Source organism: Helianthus annuus, chromosome 13 (assembly GCF_002127325.2).
Source record: "Helianthus annuus cultivar XRQ/B chromosome 13, HanXRQr2.0-SUNRISE, whole genome shotgun sequence".
In the NCBI taxonomy this organism is placed as follows: domain Eukaryota; kingdom Viridiplantae; phylum Streptophyta; class Magnoliopsida; order Asterales; family Asteraceae; genus Helianthus; species Helianthus annuus.
The window spans coordinates 123,244,686-123,253,561 of record NC_035445.2 but is presented as its reverse complement, the minus strand read 5'-3'; the positions used below and the strand labels follow the sequence as shown (position 1 = coordinate 123,253,561).

General features: G+C 36.6%; 1 pseudogene; it reads left to right on the top strand.

Annotated features, from left to right (window-relative positions):
- The first annotated feature begins 2,042 nt into the window (after positions 1-2,042).
- Positions 2,043-6,347, top strand: LOC110899250 (annotated as a pseudogene).
- The last annotated feature ends 2,529 nt before the right edge of the window (positions 6,348-8,876 follow it).

Below are 8,876 nucleotides of genomic sequence, written 5' to 3'. Positions count from 1 at the left end.
ATTTAAGAATGTTTCTATGATGCTTACATTTAAATTATTATATTAACTTTTTCAATTAATCTTATTAACATAAACTTAACCTTCTAATCTTTTTTTAAAGTTTCTTCAAAGATTTTATTATGACATCTGTTGAAACAATGGTTAACCGGGCAGGGTTAACGCACTGGTCTCGTCAAGAAGGGTTAATCCCTTCCTCTCGAGGATCGCTGGCTAGGTCGTCCGCTGGTTGATCTCCTACACAAGGAAACAAACCGTGACTCGTAACAAGGAGGATGGGGTGGGGGGTGCTCCTTGTTACCACTCTCCGGCGTGAGAATCAGTAGTCTGCTTGGGAAGGAAAGTATGATAGTAGTAGTAGTGAGAGAGTTGTGAAGAGATACCTCAAACCTGGTTTGGGGTTGGTATTTATAGCCGAGGAGTAAAGGAGGAGGTGGATGGATAGACTGACGACATGTTGCACCTTTGCAGGTGTGTCAGGCATGTCGGCTGTGGAGGTGAAGCCACGTCAGTCTGTCGCTTACGTAGACCTGACAGGCGGCTGCCATTGGTGCTACTTGCTCTGTGGTGTCAGTCCCACTTGCTGAGTGCACAGGATGCGGTGCGGGCCGCATCGCTGTTTGCGGTAACTGTAGATGTTCCCGCGTCTCATTCTTTGATCAAGAAATACGCGAGATGCGGTGCCAAGCCACATCGTCGTCTATGGTGACTGTTGCTGTTATCCAGCTCCCTTGTATTGATAGAAGTGTTCACTGGATGCGGTGCTAGGCCGCATCGCTGTGAATACTTCCGTTTTCATACACCAGATGCGATGCCATGCCGCATCACTATACCGTTCTCATATTCCAGGTAAGTCCTCCTCCATCATTGGGTAGATTGGATTCAACCACTGTGTTTGCGCGTTCCCACACGGACACAGGTAGGTTGTTAGCTAGTGGAGGTTTTGATAAGGGTAATGGTCACTCGCGGTCGTGCTGACGCGAGATCTGGGATCATACCCCTTCAACATCTTCTTTATAATACGATGAAAATCATTTAACTTTTATGTTAAATTTTATTATTTTTTATAGGCAATGATTAAATTATTTGAAAGAGAAATAAACATGTTAATTTCTTATTATAAATACTTAACATTAAGGAATAAAATTAATAATTCCTGAATTAATATATAGCAAACTTTAAAAAAGTAAGATTTTTTTAGGTTATTTGGTTCGGTTCATTTTTTTTCGGTTTTCATAAAATGCAAAACCATAATCGAACCATAAATTTTCGTTCGTTTTTTGTCTGTTTTTAGTGCAGTTCGGTTTTTTCCGGTTTGGTTAAATCGGTTTTTCAGTTTCAGTTCGTTTTATTTTTTCGGTTTTCTACTCACCCTACAAATTAGGCATTGGCATCTTGTGTCATATAGCCCTCAACTTATCCTCTTCATAAATTTCTTATGGCGTTATAGCCGTTAAACACACATCCCCTGCTTGATAAACATCACCCAAAATTACCATCCGAATACTCCTACCTGATACACCGCGGCAGTGTTACTAATCCGGTAGGGGGTACTCAATATCTATACTTGATAGTGCTTCGACCTCCCCAACAATAACCGGCTAACCAAATAGATATGTAAAACACTAATTGAATTGGACATGTTTCATTCAAGGGGGTTAAAGATAGAAAATTTTTATTGGGGTTAAAGATAGAAAACTTTTTATGTAAAAGCTTGGTCAAACACGAGACTAGCCTAGAAAGACTCGACCGTATACGAGTGCATCACCCTTCAAAAGATTTTTAATGTGAACTTATCCTCTTCATAATCGACCGAAGTTAGGTATTGACACTTATGTAAAAGCTGAATTCAAACACGAGACTAGCCTAGTAAAACTCGACCGCGTACGAGCGCGCCATCCGTCTAGATACTTTTAATGCGAACTTATCCTCTTTTGACCTTAATTATATATTCACATCTTGTGCCATATTAGCTCTCAACATATCCTACCCTCACATCAATTATATATCACACTATCACACAAACATCCAAATCTTGTAACTATTTGTTGGGCATGCCTACAACCCATCAAAGATCCACTGTTGACAATAGATAGATGTGATATTCAAAAAATCAAATTTTTATTTCAAGAAAATCTTTAAATCACATTGAGAAGGTGTTTTGCCTCTTGGCAACTAGAAAAGATGAAAACCCCCTCATCAAGTGGGAAATTATATGGACCCTTTTGCCTTTATTTGGGTGGTTTTTAACAAATTCACCGACTTTCTTGTAATCCAGTCCTCTGATTCCATCTTCACCCCGCCATTACATACTCTTTCACACTCCTGTTCTATCTTTAACACCATCCAATCTTTGATTCTTCATAAAGCTCTGTTTTTAACCCCAATCTCTTGCTCCCTCATTCATATTCTATTGCAATCTTGAGTTTCTTGCGTAAAGTCTCCTCCTTTTTGCTGTTCTTGATCTGGGTTCTTCGGTTTCTTCAAAAGGGTAAGTTCAAGATTTAGTTTCTTGATTAAATTTGTAATCTTTATTGTGTTTCCTTTGATGGGTATTTGGTAATTTTTGTTTTTGTTTTTGTTTTGGGGTGTATTGTTATGTTGATGAGTTTGGATGAAACCCTTGTTTATTTTAATGTTATTAAGGTTTTGATCATTTAGGGATTTTGCAACTGTATCTTGTTTTAATGAATGAATGCTTATATAGTTATTTGTTTCTTGATAACTGCATTGTTGTTAATTCTGCTTTGGTTCTGTTCATGGCTGTTGAACCTGTTTAGGGTGTGTTCATGTAAGGGTGTTAGACGGGTTGTGTTCGCGGGTTGGATTTTGAACCTGTATGAGTTTATGACTAAAGAACCAGGGCGCTAAACGGGTCGTGTTCGCCTGTTGGTGCGTTGAACACGTATGAGTTTTGACTAGTTCTTAGTTATGCTTGCGTCATGTCAGAAGTTCACGTCCTATTTCATTTTCACAACTTTTAACCGATATTTTATTTATGATTTTTTGTTTATTTTTTATATTTTTTAATCATGTTGTTTTTTATTAATAGGTAGTTATATGTTTGCTGATTGCTGCATTGTCATTAATTTAATAATTTGGGCTCTATTAATAATTTTAAAACCCTTTTGAATTTCCACCTCTCAGTCTTTTGAATACAGTCAAAAGTTATATGCTTGTAATTGAATCTATGTTTTATAGTCATTTAATAAAAGGGTATTCAGTATTCTAGATGCTTATATATCTTTGTTTTATAGTCATTTAATAAAACAACATACGACCAATTTTCTTCAACGCCTTATTCTTAAGCAAGTTAGAGGAAGAGGAAGTTAATTATATAAACCTTTCCTAGACTTGTGGTAAATAGTTAAGTGGTTAGAACCAAGGTGAGCCGCACTGGTTTTTGAGTGTGGTAAATAGTTAAACATACGGCCGTTTCAGGACGGTTTTGAGCCTGGACCGAACCAAGGTGAGTTGCGTCTGATTACGAAGTTTACCTGCATCAACAATACTTTTCTTTACGCAATTTGAGGGATGTTGGCTTTCTTTTTATGCAATTACCTTTTTTTTTAATTTAAAAATGTGAACTTTGTCTATTTAACTAACCTTATTTCTATTGAATTGTGATACTTGATTGAATTTTTGATAAAATGTGCATTTTCCGCTACAGTTTTGTTAGTGACTTGCAGATCTTTATCTCTATATACTAAAGGAACTAATTCCTTTTCTTTTTCCTTTTTTTTCTTTTTTTTTTTTAATTTTTCAGATTGAAATGGCGCATGAAAACTCAATTCTCGATCCCGGTGAAGAAATGAAAGTAAGTTTTGGCTATAAATGTAGTACAACCGAGGGATACGACATCCCTTCAGGAAAAAAACTCGTAAGAAACAATAGTTCATTCTCTTGCCTCTCAGGGGCCGCGATAAGCGGTAATGCAACATTAGCGAACACAAATATCTGCAACGGTTTAATTAGCTCTGAAATTCTTCCATCGTTAGACTCCCCCAAATCCTTTCGAAGGATACCCTCCTCATCGTCGTTCACAAAACTCGATTTATTATCATCATCTTTCCCAAGTAGCATGTCTAATTTAAGTTGCAGCCCATCTCCCTCCGAGAATCTCGATTTCGATTTTATCAAAACCGTTAAGTGCGCCATCAAGAAACGAAGATTTTCTCAACGCAGTTGAAGTACAAGTGGCAGGTGGTGCGGCAGGAGAAGATAGGGTTCAGGCGGTTTGTTCCGAGGAAAATGGTTGGCTTTTTTGCGCGATTTACGATGGATTTAACGGACGAGATGCAGCCGATTTTCTAGCGGGCACATTTTACGAAACAATTAGGTGTAATCTAAATTCATTAGACATGGAGTTTGATTACTTTATAGGAGATGGTAATAGTTATAGTAATAGTAATACTATGAGGCCTAAAAACCGAGTTCTTGATAGCTTACAACGAGCGCTTAATCAAGCGGAAAATGATTTCTTATACATGGTTGAGCAAGAAATGGAGGATAGGCCCGATATAGTGTCGGTGGGCTCGTGTGTTCTTGTTGGGCTTATTCATGGGAAGGATTTGTACATAATGAATTTAGGTGATAGTAGGGCGGTTTTAGCAATGGATGATGACGAAAATACGATCGATGAATCTAAGGGGTTGAAAGCCGTACAGTTAACAGATAGCCATACTGCTGATGATGAAGCGGAAAGAAACCGAGTTCTCGGTGAACATCCCGATGATCCGAAGACAATCGTGCATGGAAAAGTCAAAGGCAAGTTGAAGGTCACTCGCGCTTTTGGAGTTGGTTATTTGAAAAAGGTAAAAAGTTATCTATTATGCAACTGGTCTTATTTTTGTGAAATATCTATAATGCTTACTGAATGTCACATAATCACTTCTAAAACACGTATCCAAACGCCCGAGTACTCCGTAGTCAACATTTTAGTCATACGCTTTTTTTTTGTGTTTTTTTTATCTATTTTGTGCAGAAAGTGTTGAACGATGCTTTAATGGGTATTCTACGGGTTCCCAATCTTATAAGTCCTCCATACGTCTCTGTACAACCATCACTGTATATGCATGAAGTTTCAAGCTCTGATCACTTTGTAATACTCGCGAGTGATGGTTTGTTTGATTTCTTCTCAAATGATGAGGCCGTGAAGCTTGTTCATTCCTACATATCCGCAAAACCGTACGGGGATCCGGCAAAATATCTACTGGAGCAACTTGTACTCAAAGCTGCTTGTTCTGCAGGTAAATTCATATGTTTCTTTTGTGTGAAGTTTTTTTAATATTTAGTTTACAGTCCTTTTGAGTTGAATTCGTGGTCCAGCTTTGTAGTTTTTGACTTCAAATCAACAAATATTCGGATTAAAATTGAACTTTTATCAATTATGAATATCACTTCTAAAGAGAATCAAGCAAGTGGATATAATAGTAGGCTCAATAGGTCATGTAAAGTTTGTATGCTTTTGACCAAAAAATTAGGGGTGTCAATCATGTCGGGTTGACGCGTTGCGGGTTGAAATACGCAACCGGAACCCGACCCGTTTTAATATCCGTGTCAAAGCCTAACAAGAAAACACATGAATTCGGGTCAACCCGAACACGACCCAATTAACCCATTGTTTTATATGAGTCATACGTGTTGATGAGTTATAAGCGGGTTGTTGGGTTGTAAGTTGTAACGTGTTTAATGGTGTGTATGAGTGTGATAAGTCGATTATTCGGTGTGACAACACTAACATTATTAGTACGATGTAAAATAGAAAATGGAAAAACAAAAATAAAATTATAAAAGTTCTTTTAAAAAAACTTAAAATAGGTTAACGGGTCAACCCATTTTTATATAGACCAACCTAAACCCGTCCCATTTTTAAGACAAATCAACCCGAACACGACCTGTATATTTAAATGGGTAGTGTTAGTCGACCCAAAACCTGTTTTTTTGCGGGTCATGTCAAGAATTGTCACCCCTACAAAAGATTGAAATTTGTTAATTTGGGGTGTATAAAATTTTATAGATCAAGTAATCTTTCATCATATACATCAATGAAAAATCGAAAACCTTGCAGGTTTCAGTGCTGAAGAGTTGATGAGTGTCCCTGCTGGCCGGAGAAGAAAATACCATGATGATGTAACGGTTATTGTTATAATCCTTGGTACAAACAAACGCACTTCGAAGGCTACAACTTGCATATAGTTTGTTCTCATTATCGATATAGATTGTAGCTAGTGCCGTACAGTTTTGCACTCAAAAATATAAGTTTTATCGTCTCGTCGTAGTTGTATCTTCATGGATCTTTATACTTTAGTAAATGTTTTGTTATATGAATTGTCTTTTTCACTCAAAAATCAAAATCATATATACCCCTTTTGACCAAAAAGACTTGATCTTTGACTTTTGAATGTCAAATTAGTCAGCTTTGTTAATTTGTATGGTTGTGTATGAAGCATATTTAAAAGTAGTAAGAACTTTGGATACAAATAACAGGCTTTCTTTGCTTCAGTTAGTGATTGAGCTTTATGAATATATTCTATGTGTGTGAGCATATATTCTGGAGGATCATGTTCTTTTTTTGTGTATTCTTTCCTGTTTAGATAACAGAACAGGACCCGCAATGGCCAGTTATGCCAGTTGGATTTGCATATTTTGATTTGGGTTTAGGTGTTTGATCACATTTGTAGGGTTTGAACATAGGTGATTCACCGGCAATGGTCATGTTGTGGTTGAGTTTGTGTTTGATCCAAGATGCTGACGATGCCTCGTGGCTTAAAGCTCTTTTAAAAAAAAGCTCGCTCAACAGGGTTCGTTTGTGAATGAATGGAGCTCGAGCAAGGCAAAGACTGCTTGTTCGGCCCACATGATTAGGTCTAAATTTTAATTTTATAAGCTACAACTTAAATACTCCGTAGCAAACAAGTCGAAGTTTTACGTAAGTTTGTTGGCTCGTATTAAATTTATTTATAAGTTTTGAATTTATATAAAAATTTTAATTTATTATCAAATTTGGAAAAATGAAAACTAAACGAGGTTTAAAATTTGGAAATAATAAATGACCTGACTCAACTTTTTGATAAGCTGAAATTGAGCTAAAATTTTCAGCTTATTAAGATAAAAGTCTAGCTAGCTCGTTAAGTAGCTTCGTAATCTATAACTAGGGATGAGTAATTGGTATAAAATACCGTCCCGATCCCATCCCGATCCCGAATTTTTTCAGTACCGGAAACGGTATCTACTTTTTGGCATTTTCGGTATCGGTACGGTATCGGTAAAATACCGAATTTTACCCTCAAAATACCGATACCGTACCGACATATTTCGGTATCGGTATCGGTACCAATTTTACACAAAATTCGGGATCGGTATTTTTCGGGATCTGGACGGTATCGGTATTTACTCATCCCTATCTATAATTGTATAAACACAACCAAAACTAATATTATTACATATATCCTATTAATCCTATTAAGGCTGGAGGGTGTGAGAGGGGTTTTATCAACGTCACGTCACACAGGGGCTTTAAGGCCTCTCCCCTTAACTTGAAGGGTAGCTATAGCTCTCTCCCCCCCCCCCCATTTAACCAATCCTTCCTCGATAAAGCCCCCTTGTCTCCGTTACCATGTTGGTGAAACCACCTATGGCGCCTCCTCTTAATTTCGGTGGTATGGGGTGGTGGCGCCATTGATGATGATCTGGCGGAGGTGACGCCCTCAAACCCTCGGCCTAATTAAGTTAAAGTATACATCATAATATGACAAAAATATAAAACTAAATACTAAAAAAAATTGTTAAATAAAACTGCCATTAATATATTATATTATAACTGAATATAAAATATATTGTCAACGCTCAATACCTAACAAACAGAAATTCCGTTGAAGTGCAGATGCCTTCAAATTTAAAACTATACTATAGATTATTTTTTTTGGTTTAGGTGCTACAGTTTTATTTGAAAAAAAGAATATTATTATGTTATATAGTTTATATAGTTCTTAGGATTATGATTCTATGAATATGATGTAAGCTGCTTATAATCATTGGTTATGGGTCTGGGGTTCATGGATTGAAACATTATTTTCACATAGGACCATTTATTAAATGGTACATCACCCTTCTCTTTGATTAATGGTGGTTTCTATGGATTAAACCACGATTACCACAACCCTCCTATTTGATAATTTTAAGACAAAAGTAAATTAAAAATAAAATAAAAGGGATAGCGGTTTGAGTCATAACCACACCCTTAGGGTAGTGGTTTTGAGTGGTAGATTAAAGATGGATGACATGGCGCCTATATGGAGGGTCATGGTGGTCCATATAGCCTTAGGGTATGTTTGGCGTGGAGCTTTTAGGAGCTTCTAGCTTTAAGCTTTTAAGAAAAAACTCTTACTCAATAAAAAACCTTGTTTGGTTGAAGGAGCTTGAATCTTTTAGGTTAGAAGTTTGAAGCTTTTGGTTGAACGCTCCTACTAGTAGCGTTTAAAATGAGCTACAGGCTTTTCGGGAAAAATGACTATTTTAACCTCTAAAGATAATGAACTTTTTAATGCACAAACTTTTTAAATTTTTAGTTATGTCCATTTTGGTCATTTTATACATTTTATTAAAAGCTCTAGCTACTCTGTCAAACACTAAATATATCTAAAAAGCTACAACTACTACCTACTAGCTTCTAGCCACCAGCTACTTTTGCCAAACATACCCTTAGTGGTTGATGATCGGGAACTACTACATCAAGTGTGAGGAAAAGACTGATCAATCGAGAAAAAAATAACGAAAAAACCAAACCGAACAATTGAGAACTAATGGTTTATTAGTGAGTTTTTTATAGCTGATTTTTATATTTGGTCATGGTTATCTCTATAGGTAAAGGATCATAT